Genomic DNA, 14700 nt, shown 5'->3' with positions numbered 1-14700 from the left:
AAGAGATATAGGGATATGGGACATATTTCTAAATAAATCTAGAAAAAGGTTAAGATATAAATTTCATACCCTGAAGACATTGCCAAGTGCTGGGAATAGGTTATAAATTTGACTCTGAACTTCTTAAACATGAAAGCAATGAAAAAGACAAATTCAGTTACAAGAGTCACAGTCTCCAAAAGATAAAAACAAGAGATGTTGCCTGGTTTTTTTGACCTATGAGAAATTTCTCCCATGGGTCCTTATGAAGGGAACACTGTGATATAGGAGATCATTTTATATATCCTTACAATAAATGCAGCCAACAGTTCATGAAACATTAAATCAATTCTGAAAAAGTCCAAAGCAATGTGGTCTGGATATCCAGGTTTCTGGCAGCCTCGCTTGATCTAAAGATAAAGTTTTCCCTACATTTCTATTATGAATATTTCAGATGCATAGGAAAACTGAAAGAATAATATGGTGATTAATAAGATGTAGTTTAAATAATTGTAAACATTTTGCCATAGTTGCCGTATCAATCTCTCTGGCTATAGATAAGTTAAAGACAGTAAATTTTAATGTTCTGAGCTTAAGCTGCCTGAGAGTTCATACCTTCATATATAGTAAAAACATTGTTTCTTAGCCTGAGGTGTCCAGTAACAGATCATAGAAGGAGGTACATTTGGGAATAATAACCACAAAAGGGTAAGATTTAAAGAAAAGTAGACCAAGAGTTCAAAATCATGATCTTTAGCTAAATTAACAGGGTGAAACTATTCTTTCTTGCTTAATGAAGGCAAATCCATATTCTGTGACAACTAAGCTGATGATAGGGAGATGTACATATACATGATTCCCATACCAGAGAAAGTATTATTTCTTTTTTGTTTCTTAGTTCAAGAATAATTTGTGTAATAAGAGAAAAATAGAGCTGAGGTTGACAATATAATCTGATCAAAATAAATGAGGTCAAATCACTTTATTAAATTTTTAACCCTTTTAACTATTCCACTCACATAAATAACATAAATAACATGTCCAAATAATTTTGTTATTTGGACCATGTCTTAGGCATTGTCTCTAAGTGGCCTGTTCAGCAGTTCATAGTCAGAAGTAAGAGCATTTAAAGGCACTAGCCTTTACTAAAGCCTCACAGGAAAACTGAATAGAAGGGGTCAAGAATGACACAGCCTTTCACACATAAATCTTTCCTCAGTGAAATACAATTAACAGAATTCGGTCCCTTAAAAAATAGATAAAATTTCAAGTAGAAGCCTCTCTTTGCTGTGTATAAAGTACTTAGAACACAAGTCAGGAATGGGGCTTTCTAATAAACTTCCAGCAAAGAGCTGGCCACTGATTTGTTCCTGATCTCACTGCCAATGTTAGTGACAGACCAGGCCAGAAAACTGAAAACAATGCAGATTTGTGTAACTAGCAGGATGACATGGGTTCTAGCACACTGACGTATTTTACGGCATAGTGAAAAGCCATCTGGAAACAAATCCATAATTCTAGTGTTAACCTCTCAGTTCTGTTTCTGAAGTCATTCTGCAATTCTAGTTTGTTTGCCATATCATCAGACACACCTTCTTAAGAATAAAAGGATTCAAAAAATCCTTTCACATAAATTATTGTTTTTCAGTCATCCCATTTGACTATATACCTTGCTGCATTAAAATTATCTCTGCATGATGTATATGTAGATGAACAACTTGAAGTGCAAAAATATTGACTATTCAAATAACTGCTAATAGGCAGGGTGCCTTACAAGGCACTTAAACACAGATATCTTGGAAATGCAAAAGACTGAGTATCTAATGATTAGGAAAAGACTGCCTTTTGAAGTCTTCAATTTATAAGCATACAACTAATGACAGTATGTTCAGTAACTCTAGAAAATTAAATGGAAAAATTCCGGTAGAAGGAAGATTACTATCCAAGTGCTATGCAAGGGGTTTGGATAGAAGCACAATATCCTTAAATTTCTCACACAGACACACACACACACACACTCCACACTATATCTCATTTTGTATAAAAAATAACACTGTAGGGCACATGGACAGCTCAGTCCGTTAAGAGTCTGCCTTCAGCTCAGGTCATGATCCCAGAGTCTTGGGATCGACTAGCATCAGGCTCCTTGTTCAGGGAAAGCCTGCTTCTTCCTCTCCCTCTACCCCTTGCCCCACCATGGTGCTTGCGCTCTCTCTCTCTCTCTCTCTCAAATAAATAAAATCTTTCAAAAAATAACAGCAATATTTTTATAATTTGTGAAGTAATTTAGGTAAATTTACTTAGCTGAACTTTAAACCTGCCTTCTAAGGTAGACAAATTAGATATCATTATTTTTATTCTGTTGGTTAAAAATGTAAATAACTGAAGCTCAGAAGGCTTATCCTAAATTACCCAGTTAACCAGTGGTAGATATAAGTGTAGACTTGTCTTCTAAACCAAGTTGAATCTCAACAAAAGCATGTAATGCTATTGGATTTTTTTAAAGTACTTACAAACTGAACTTAGAGTGCTATATCCAAGAAGCACATAGTTTATATGTGTTGATGAATCAGAAGTCATACAGTCAACACCCTCAAATATAACATAGCTAAAATATATTGTATTTCCTACTTCTATCATTCTTAATACTAATTCTGGAGGCTTATCTAGTCTTCATATTATTTGAACCTGAACTCTTTATTATTTTTCCCCCAGGATGGGCATATGAACATATACAAGCAGTCTTGATTTTTGTCGGAGGTTAAAATTGCTATACGTGGAGTTTCATATTTCTGATTCCACAGTTGAGAAAATAGGTTAAAGGATTTTATAAAGAACATAAGTCATGTAGATTTGTGGTTTGGCTTGCTAGGATAACTAGTGCTTCACCCTCCTATCCTCTCTGAATGGTTTTCCATTTTGCTTTTAGTCTATGGTTTTTAATTTAATTTAATTTAATTTTTTAATTAAAAAATGTAAATCCATGTAAAAATGGATTTTCCAGTGTACAGTTTGAAATTCATGGTATGTGTACTTCATACAACCACTACCAACATCAGAATATGAAACATGCTCCCAAAACTCCCTTGTGCTCTTACTTTGTAGTGATCAGCTTCTCCCATCCTTAATTCCTGACAACCACCGATCAGTTTGTCATCACTATAGTTTCTCTCCATTGAAAATGCCATATAGGGCACCTGGGTGGCTTAGTGGGTTGGGCCTCTGCCTTTAGTTCCGGTCATGGTCTCAGGGTCCTGGGATCAAGGCAGGGTCGGGTTCTCTGCTCAGCAGGGGGCCTGCTTCCTCCTCTCTCTCTGCCTGCCTTTCTGCCTACTTGTGATCTCTCTCTTTGTTAGATTAATAAATAAGTTCTTTAAAAAATTTAAAAAAAAAAGAATGTCATATAAGTTGAATCATACAGTATGTAACCTTTAGAGACTGATTTCTTTCACTCAACATGTCTATTAGCTTCATACAAATTAGTATGTATAGCAACAATTTGTGGTTTTTGTTTGTGTGTGTGTGTGTGTGTATGTTTATTGCTCAATAGTATTTCATTGTATGCTGCATCTCAGGATTGGTTTGTTTGTTTTTGTTTGTTTTTTAGCCATTTATATATTGAAAGACAAATAGGCTGTTTCCAGTTTAGGCTATAAAAATTTGTGAGAACATAGCTTTTTATGTGAACATAACTTTCATTTTTCTAAGTAATTAAGTGATAATGATAAATATTTATTTGACTTTACCAAAAAACTGTCAAACATTTTTCAAGAATGGCTTTACTGTTTTACATTCTCACCAATGTATAAGAATTACAATACTCAAGGTGCCTGGCTGGCTCAGTCAGTTAAGCGTCTGCCTTAGGCTCAGGTCATGATCCCGGGGTCCTGATCCCGGGCTCCTGGGATCGAGCCCCACATAAGCCCCGCATTCGCTCCCTTCTCAGCAGGGAGTCTGCTTCTCCCTCTGACCCCCACCCCCATGCTCTGTCTCTCACGTTCTCTCTCAAATAAATGAAATCTTAAAAAAAAAAAAAAAAAGAATTCCAATACTCTACATCATCACCAGGACTTGATACTGTCAAGAATTTTTTAAAGATATTCTAATAGGTATCTAAAGGAATCTCATCATAGTTTTTATTTAAACTTCCCTAATGGCTGTGATAGTAAACATATTTTTATGTGTTTATTTGCCTTCTATATATCTTCTTTTTTACAGTGTCTTTCCAAGTCTTCCTATTTTTAAAGATTTTTTTTTTTAATTTATTTGACAGAGAGAAATCACAAGTAAGCAGAGAGGCAGGCAGAGAGAGAGGAGGAAGCAGGCTCCCTGCTGAGCAGAAAGCCCGATGTGGGGCTCGAACCCAGGACCTGGGATCATGACCTGAGCCGAAAGCAGTGGCTTAACCCGCTGAGCCACCCAGGCGCCCCCAAGTCTTCCTATTTTTAAATTGGATTTATATTTCCTTACTTTTGAATTTTGAGATTTTAAAACTATATTTTAGATATCAACTTTTTATCAAATATATGATTTGTAAATAATTTACCCTAGTCTGTAGCTTGTCTTTTCATTATCTAACATCTCTCACAGATATAATTCTTTTTTAATTTTTATAAAGCCCAATTTTCCATGTTTTTCTTTATGGATTATGCTTTTGGTGTCCTAACTAAGAACTATTTGCCTAACCAAAAGTCATGTAGACTTTCTTTCATGTCTTCTTCTAAAAGTTTTATTGCTTTACATTTATATCTGTGCTCCATTTAGAATTAAGTTGTATATAATATGAAGTTTAGGTTGAGCCTCATTTCTCTGCATAGAGATATCTAATTGTTTCAACATCACTTATTGAACAGATTATCTTCACTCCATTTAATTGTCTTTATACTCAGGCAAAAATCAATTGACTATATTTGTGTGGGTCTATTTTTATAATCTCTATTAGGTTCCAATGATCTATGTATCTATCTTTCCACCCATACTACTGTTTTTATGGCTATCCCTTAATTAAAAGTCCTAGAATCTTAAGATAATATAATTTCATCAAGTTTATTCTTCCTTTATAAAATTTTATTTTAGCTATAGCAATTCCTTTACATTTCCATATAAATTTTAGAATCACCTTGTCTATATCCATGAAAACACTACAAGGAGGACATCTTGGTGTCTCAGTCAGTTAAGCGTCTGCCTTCATTTCAGGTCATGATCCCAGGAGCCTGGAATCAAGTCCCACATTGGGCTCCCTGCTCAGCCGAGAGTCTGCTTCTCCCTTTCTCTCTCTCTCTCTGCCTCTCCCCTGACTCATGCTCATATATACTCTCTCTCTCAAATAAAGAAATAAAATATTTGTTAAAATAGCACTGCAAGGATTTTAATTAGAATTGCATTAAATCTATACAACAATTTGAGGAAAATTGGTATGCACTATGTTGAAAATTCCAATCTATGAACACAATATGTCTCTCTACTTATTTTGAATCTTATTTTATTTCTTCCATTAGCATTTAGTGGTTTTTAGCAGAAAATCCTATACATATTTTATTAGATTTGTGCCTAATACTGTATTTTTAGACATTCTGTAATTTCTTTTTTAAAAATGTGTTGTCCAATTATTAGTACTACTAATACTAGTAACTAATTAGTAAACTAATACTAGTTTACTAGTATTTAGAAGTATGATGTTTGTGTGTTAACTTTTGTGTTTTCTGTGCTGTGTAACAAATTATAACAAAACTTTCTGGCTTACAACTATAGACATTTATTATTTCACAATTTCTGTGAGTTGAGAGTCTGGAAATGACTTAGCTGGGTCCTCAACAAGGATCTACTGGGGAAGGATTGTTTTCTAAGATCCTTCAGATATTTGACAAAGCTTATTTCCTTGTGGTTATAAGACTCATGACAGCTTGTTTCTTCAAAGGCAAAGACATGGAAACCCTAAATACAGTCTTTTTAGCAAGGGTGTCTTATGTATTACAACAGTCACAGGAGTGACGTCACATCACCTTTGGCATATTTAATTGGTTAGAAGCAAGTCACAAGTACTATTCACATTCAAAGAGAAGAGATTAGAAAAGGCATGTATACCAGAAATCGGTATTATAGTGGTGTCTTTCCACTACATACTTTTTCCTATAACCTTATTGAACTTTTCGTTGTTGGCTTTTTCTGGTAGATATCTCAATTTTTTTTTTTTATGAAGACAGTCATATTCTCCAAAAATAGGGAAGATTTTAGTGTTTCCTCCTTAATTTGTATACCTTTTATTTCATTTTCTGGTTTTATTGCACCAGCTAAATCATTCAGTATGCTGTAGAATATAAGTGGTAAGAGCAGACACCATTGTTTTCTGTCAAACCTTTGAAGGAAAACATTCAGTCTTTTACCATTAAGATTGATGTTAGCTGTAGATACTGTGTAGATGCTCTTTATCAGTCAAAGAAGTTACCAACTCTTCCTTGCTCACTAAAAGTTTTAATCATGAATTGATATTGAGTTTTACTGAATGCTTTTTTTTTAATTTTTTTTTTAAGATTTTATTTATTTATTTGACAGACAGAGGTTACAAGTAGTTAGAGAGGCGGGCAGAGAGAGAGGAGGAAGCAGGCTCCCTGCTGAGCAGAGAGCCCCATGCGGGGCTCGATCCCAGGACTCTGAGACCATGACCTGAGCGGAAGGCAGAGGCTTTAACCTACTGAGCCACCCAGGTGCCCCTTACTGAATGCTTATAAGTGCATCAATTATATTAAATATTAGACTGTTAATATGGTGATTATACTGATTGATTTTCAAATATTGAACCAGCCTTGCATTCTCAGAATAAACTTCCCTTGGTTGTGGTGTTATTCTTTTTTTTTAAGATTTTATTTATTTATTTGACAGAGATCACCAGTAGACAGAGAGACAGGCAGAGAGAGGGAGAAGCAGGCCCCCCTCTGAGCAGAGAGCCCGACATGGGGCTCCATCCCAGGGCTCCATCCCAGGGCCCCGAGACAATGACCCGAGCCAAAGGCAAAGGCTTTAACCCACAGAGCCACCCAGGTGCCCCGGTGTTATTCTTTAGATGTATCTCTGATTCTATCTGATAATTGAGGGATTTCACATCTTTGTTAGTGAGGGATATATGAACTATGGCCTTTTGAGTTGTCTGTGTCTGATGTTGCCATAATGTTAATGGTGGTGTCATAAAATGAGATAGAAAGTATTCCTTCCTCATATTTTCTGGAATAGATTGAATAAACTGATGTTATTTCTTATTTAAGTGTTTCAGAGAATTGGCCAAAGAAACCATCTGGGACTGTCACTTTTTACTATTCAGAGTCCTCAATAACTCCTACTATGCATTCTGTCTAGGCTTTACAGCTTCATTCAGTGGGAGACACAGGATGGATTTCCCTGTGTCTTACCCAGAATCAGAACTTCTGGCCTGTTTTTATGGTGATTTCTTATGTGTTTCAATCCCCAACTGCAGAAGTACAGTCATTCTTGTTGACATCACACAAAATGATTAAGTTAACTGTTACACATTTTCCTAGCCTGGTTTATTCCTATAATCACATCCAAACAGTGGACTTATCAGCCTAGTTTCAACTATATTAAGAGATGTGATATTCCTACTAGATTTGTTAATCCAGTGTTTCTTCATTATCATCAATGATGCTTACTCAACAATGCCTGGTGGAGTAGAGCTAGAACAATCACTACTTTAAAAGCATCACATGTACCAATTTTGTTCTGCGATAAATTCCAGCCCATCAGTAGATTAGATAGATGATAGATAGATAAAAACATTGTCCCAACACCACATGGATCTAATATTCACATGCTACCATATTGGACTGGTTTTAACTTATGTTGTTATTCCAAATGACTCTTTCAAAATATGCAAGCCAAAAATTTATATGGAAGTCCTATGTCTGAGAAATCCAGGCTAAGAAATTTTAATGTCTAAACCAGAAAGGTTTTTTTTTTTTAAGATTTTATTTATTTATTTGACAGTGGAAGAGAGATCACAAGTAGGCAGAGAGGCAGACAGAGAGAAAGAGAGGGAAGCAGGCTTCCTGCTGAGCAGAGAGCCTGCCCAATGCAGGGCTCCATCCCAGGACCCTGAGACCATGACCTAAGCCAAAAGAAGAGGCTCAACCCGCTGAGCCACCGAGGTCCCCCAGAAAGTTTTTTTTTTAACAATTATTTATTTAAGTAATCTCTACACCCAATGTGAGTCTAAAACCCCAAAATCTAGGAGCGCCTGGGTGGCTCAGTGGGATAAGCCTCTGTCTTCAGCTCAAGTCATGATCTCACGGTCCTGGGATAGAATCCCACATCAGGCTCTTTGCTCAGCGGGGAGCATGCTTCCCCATCTCTCTCTGTCTGCCTCTCTGCCTACTTGTGATCTCTCTGTGTCAAATAAATAAACAAAATCTTTAAAAAATAAATAAAAATAAAAATAAAACCCCAAAATCTAGAGTTGCACATTCCTTTGACTCAGCCAGCCAGGCACCCCTAAACCAGAAGTTTTAAAGGCCCTGATTATAAATATTTTAGTGTTTTTTAAATCACTTATGTGTTTTTATCACTTACTCTTTGTTTTCTTACCACCTGTATTAATTTTTTATTGTTGCTATAACAAACCACCACTCAAAAAATTGTGACTTAATAAAACACAAATTTAGTATCTTAGAATTCTATAGATTGCAGGTCTAACATGGATCTCACTGAACTACAATCAAGTTATTGGTAGGGCTTCTCCTAGAAGTTCTAGGGGAGAAACTATTGGCACATCTTTTCTAAAGGTTATCCACATTCTTTGGCAGATGATACCTCCCATCCATCTTTAAAGTCAATACTGTAGCGTCTCTTTGACCCTGCTTTTCTCTCATCTCCCTTTGACCATAGACAGGAAATAATTTCCAGTTTTAAGAACCCATGGATTGGGGCGACTGGGTGGCTCAGTGGGTTAAGCCTCTGCCTTTGGCTCAGGTCATGGTCCCAGGGTCCTGGGATTGAGCCCTGCATCAGGGTCTCTGCTCAGAGGGGAGCCTGCTTCCCACCCCCACCCCCCGCCCCGCCTGCCTACTTGTGATCTCTTTTTCTCTGTCAAATAAGTAAATAAATTTAAAAAAAAAAAAAAAAAAAAAAACCATGGATTACATTGGGTCCACCCAGATAATCCAAGATAATTTCTTCATTTTAGGGTCCTTAACATAATCACATCTTCAAAGTCTTTTTTGCCATTGTAGATAACATGTGCATATCCTCAGCTTCTTGGGAATAAGATATGGATATCTTCTGAGGAAGAGGAATTATTCAGCCTACTATACAACCCTTTAAAAATGAAACAGTTGGGTGCCTGGGTGGCTCAGGGGGTTAAGCCTCTGCCTTCAGCTCCGGTCATGATCTCAGGGTCCTGGGATGGAGCCTTGCATTGGGCTCTCTGCTCAGCAGGGAGCCTCCTTCTCCCCTCTCTCTGTCTCTATGCCTACTTGTGATCTCTCTCTGTCAAATAAATAAATAGAATCTTTTAAGAAAAAATGAAATAATTATTCTTAGCACAAAGGACGTAAAAAACAGGCCACAGGCCTGATTTAACCTGCTTTAAACTGTACAACTAGTTAAAGGGGGAAGGGGCAGAGATGGGAGCTGTTAATTTTCCATTTCCTTTGTTAATAGGTGAAGCTGAATATGTTAATAGGTGAAGCTGAATAATAAAAACTGTTCTTGTAATGAAAATAAGGAAAAAGCTTGTTTTTAATCAGTAATATCAGAAATGAATCCAGGATGTTTATAAAGAGTGAGAATGTGATTTTTTTTAGTTCAAAGAAGAAAGCATATTCACACTTATTATGAAAATTTGCATAAATTCCTAGATTCTGGTTAAAATTTTAAAACTATTGTGTTATGATGTTTTAATAAATACATCAATCATACAGTTTGTTTATTCATTATATGTTATAGCATTTTCATCCCTTTCTACCTGTATGAACATCTTTCTAGTTCTTCAGAATGTTATAAAATTAAAATACAAAAGCTGCTTTTTCTTTTTTTGCTAAAAGCAAACAGCATATGCATTTTTTTTCTGAATTCAGTCCTGTATGTTATATTCAATTTCCATAATAGAATAAACTTAATGCATTGTAATTTAAAATTACATAATTTTGGGTGCCTGAATGGCTCAGTCAGTTAAGCGTCTGCCTTCAGCTCAGGTCATGATCCCAAGGTCCTGTGATTTGAGTTCTGCATCAGGCTCCCTGCTCCTCGGGAACCCTGCTTCTTCTTCTGCCTCTGCCCACCGCTCCCCTGCTTATGCTGTCTCTGTCAAATGAACAAATAAAATATTTTAAAAATAAAAAATATGGGGCACCTGGGTGGCTCAGTGGGCTAAGCCTCTGCCTTCCACTCAGGTCATAATCAGGGTCCTGGGATGGAGCCCCACATTGAACTCTCTGCTCAGCAGGGAGCCTGCTTCCCCCTCTCTCTCTGCCTGCCTCCCTACTACTTGTGATCCCTCTCTCTCTGTCAAATAAATAAATAAAATCTTTAAATAAATAAATAATAATAATAAATTTTAAAAGAGTAAAATAAAATTACATAATTCACTCAATTTCTATAGAAGTTAAAGATGGAAACTAATTGCTGTTTTTGACGTCTTCCAGTTACCCAATGTTTGATAATAATTTTTCAAATAATCAGACTCTAAATGTTTAGAGTTATGAGTTTCTTTCCCATTAATTGGTAAGAAAGATTAATCCTAAAATATCAAGTTCAGTGTTGGGTCCCCCAATAATGGGTTCGTGATTAAAGGAGCAAGACTGATACAAAGCGAAGGTCAAGCAAAGCTTTATTTCTCGCCAAGCATCGAGAATCAAACTGACTGGCCGAGGCCACACCTCTTACAGAGAGCGCGACCCCTCCCTGCCTCACAGACTAACTTTTATAGAGCAAAGGCCATGTGGTTGGGCCTGGCCACACACAGGTGTCGAATGAGATTGTAACACACAGAGAAAGCTGCATAGTCATGCTTGGTCACACATAAGTGACCAATTGAATTACAGTTTACCCTATAGTAGACATTTGAACTAGCCTATCACCTTGGTGAGAATTGGTGCCCAAAATGCAGGGCCCACACTCCTTGGTAGCTAGGAAGACAGTATGCGCGCTTTACTGATTGGATGTCTCCACCTGACGGGACTCTTCCCTGCATTCGGGCTGTTATCTCTACCTGACCTGACCCACCCTTGTATTTGGGCTTTGTTACCTGGGACTGGTTTCCCAAACTTGCTTTTAAATAAGTTCCCCTGGGGGGGGCAGGGTCAATTTAAGTTTTACTGCATAAACAACAAAATGGCTGCTCAACCAAGGTGGGGCCACTCTGGTTAAATAGGCCCTTACATTCAGACTTTAACTTATCAATAAAAATCATTTTTACATCCATAAAATCAAAATGAAAAAATATTAATATAAAGTTTATTAAAGAGTTTCCATTTATATTTGTATCTTAGAATTTGAAAGATGTTTTGGAAAAATCAATGACTAATTATTGAAGGGGTGCCGTATGAGACACCTCAAAATGTGCCATTTTAGCATAAAGATTTTTTCGAGTTAGAAGTAATCATCGGGCACCTGGGTGGCTCAGTTGGTTAAGCAGCTGTCATCAGCTCATGTCATGGTCACAGGGTCCTGGGATCCATCCCCTTGTCAGGCTCCCTGCTCAGAGGAGAGCCTGCTTCTCCCTCTCCCTCCAACTCCTGCTCCCCCTGTTTGTGCTCTCTATCTCTCTGTCAAATAAATAAATAAAATCTTTAAAAAAAAAAAAAAGAAGAAAAAAAGAATAAGTAATGAAAACCCAGCAGATGCAGGAAAAGCTTTCTGCCTCCCCAATAGCTGCCTAAATTTACACTGGAAAGGAGAGTCTGTGCCAGATCCACAACTATTAACAGAGACTCCCCTGTACTGAAGGAACTTATCTGAATAATAGAGCAACCTTGTTTTTCTCCAAACATCCCTTTTCACCTTCTGGCTAAAGAACTTTCTCCCCTTTGCATCCTCAGAACACCCCCTCCTGAGCTAATGTAAGCTTCCCCTTGCCTCACTGTCTTTTGAATTCCATGTCTGTGTGCACTCTCCATACCTATGCCTAATAAATTTATTTTCTCCTCTTTATCTGTGTTATATCAATTTGAGTCTAAGTCCAACCAGAAGGGCCACAGGGCACAGGAAGGTCTTCTTCCCTGACATCATTTCGAAACCTCTGAATTGTCATTTATTATTACAAGCATGTCTTCAAATTAATTGAGAAATTATTTATATTTATTTATTTATTTATATTTATTTATATTTATAAATAAATACTTATATTTATTTATATTTAAATTATTTATATTTATTTATATTTTGACATGACATAGCTAACATTTAATGCATGGGGTGGGTGGAAAACCAAGTCTTTACATTTTGACAAAGAAAGAAGTGCCTTTTATTTTTTAATTTATTTTAGAGAGAGAGTGCAAGCAGGGGATGGGACAGAGAGAATCTTTTTTTTTTTTTTTTTTTTTTTAGATTTTATTTATTTGACAGAGAGAGAGCACAAGAGCACAGGAGCCAGGAGTGGCAGGGAGAGACAAAGGGAGAGGGAGAAGCAGGCTCCCCACTGAGCAGGGAGCCCTTCAGAGGGCTCCATCCCATGACCCTGAGATCAGGACCTGAGCCAAAACAAGATTTAGGCTTAACTACTGTGTCAGCCAGGTGCCCCCCCCCCCACACACACACTTTTATTTAACAGTTTATTTATTTGAGAGAGGGCGCCTGGTTGGCTCATCTGGTTAAGCCTCTGCTTTTGGCTCAGGACATAATCCCAGGGTCCTGAGATTGAGCCCCAAATCAGCCTCCCTGATCAGTGGGGATTCTGCTTCTCCCTCTGCCTCTGCCCCTCCCCCCCGTTCCTGCTCAAGCACTCTTTCACTCTCTCTCTCTCTCTTTCTCTCAAATATATAAATAAATAAATAAAAATCTTTATTTGAGAGAGAGAATGAAATGTTTGTTTGTTTGTTTTTAAGATTTATTTATTTATTTATTCAACAGAGAGACAGAGATCACAAGTAGGCAAGGAGGCAGGCAGAGGAGGAGGGGGAAGCAGGCTCCCTACTGAGCAGGGAGCCTGATATGGGGCTCAATCCTAGGACCTTGAGATCATGACCTAAGCAGAGGCTTAACCCACTGAGCCACCCAGGCGCCCCGCACCCTTATTTTTTAATAAGAAAAAGCCAACACTAAAATTTCATTGGTGGTCTTGTTGTCATTATCCAGAATGATAAAGAGAATAATGATCTTCTAGTCCAGTTTTCCCATTCTGGTACCATTTTGATGTTTTCAAACTCACAATTCAGGAGTTAAGTATTTCTTTGGACAAACAATGAGTTCCTTTATCACCATTAATACTATCACTGCTCCCATGCAGTAAGTGAGGGTCTAATAATGTAAGAGTAGTTACTTTATAATAGTGGAACAACTCACCTGGTAAAATCTGGCCTGATAATAGCTGAACCAGTCTTTATAAGTTTCAAAGTTTTGCAAGTGAATTGTCTGTGATTGTAATTTTTAACATAATACATAGATACTGATTGTATATGTTCTGGAGTTGAGAGATTTGGTGTTTAATCTCCAGAGTAGAAAATGATCGATAATTTAATCTCTCTTCTTATATATTTTTAAATTGACCTCTCTCAGAAATACTGCCAATACTTCAAAAGAATTTGAGACTTCTTAAACACCAACACTTGGAATAGCTATGTGAGACATAATTTTGTATAACTTCTCAAGAAAACAATACATGATTCCATTATGAGCCTTTCTTTAAGGAAAGAAAAAAAGAATTTACCTTCAATGTTACGTACATATCTTTCAGAAATTCTCATATAAGTTGGAAAACTGTAGGTAAATAAAACTAATTTATTTTTTAGAAGGCCTTGACCTAAGAGATTTCAAGTAAAGAAACCTCTGAATTTCAAGAGATTTCAAGTAAAGAGATTTCAAGTAAAGAAACCTCTGAATTTCATTAGAAATTTGAAGTAATTAAAAAGATTTAGGTATTAGGATTTGCTTTACCAACTATTTTCATAGTTATGTTACCTGAAACCTTGGGCAATTTCTTACTTGTTAGATTGAAAAAAAATTTCTGACACTGTGCCAACCAATCTGTTTGATTAAGTCAAATATCCTAGGGCCAACTTCCCTTGATTATCGTGGAAATTGCTGTTACTTTATTCTCAGGATGTTTTCATCCTTAAAAAAATTATGAATATTTTTGAGTCTTTGGAGGCTCAGTAAATAATATCCATTTTCTCTGCTTGCAATCTGAAGCAATTGGGTAATAAAAAAATACAGTAAGGCAAAAGGGAAACCAAAATATCACCTTCATTACTGATAAAGCTAGTATTAGAAAATGTGGCTCACGTTCATAGGTAAGAGGTCTCTTAAAACTGAGCATGGAAATAAAATAGACTCACCCACAATAGAACCACATCAACTAGAGGTGGTTCACTTCCAAGGGTTAGGGGAAAAGGGTGTGGTTGCACATACAGTGTTTCTTTCCAGTTTCCCAATCCATTTGTCAGTTTCCTCCACAGGAAGTAATGTTAAACTAATGGGTGTCCCTCCACATAGAAGTGAACTTTAAGAGTAGAAATAAAGCATTCTACCAACACTATCCTTTCTAGGTTAGTCAGTTAT

General features: G+C 36.8%; 1 protein-coding gene across 3 annotated transcripts in view; it reads left to right on the top strand.

Moving 5' to 3' along the window:
* MAGI2 (membrane associated guanylate kinase, WW and PDZ domain containing 2) overlaps positions 1-14700 on the top strand; it is a 1365890-nt gene that overhangs the window by 573115 nt on the left and 778075 nt on the right. The window lies entirely within an intron of this gene.

This window comes from Lutra lutra, chromosome 11, assembly GCF_902655055.1.
Source record: "Lutra lutra chromosome 11, mLutLut1.2, whole genome shotgun sequence".
Lineage (NCBI taxonomy): Eukaryota > Metazoa > Chordata > Mammalia > Carnivora > Mustelidae > Lutra > Lutra lutra.
Note: the sequence above shows the minus strand (reverse complement) of the source record. Positions and strands in the feature narration are given on the sequence as shown.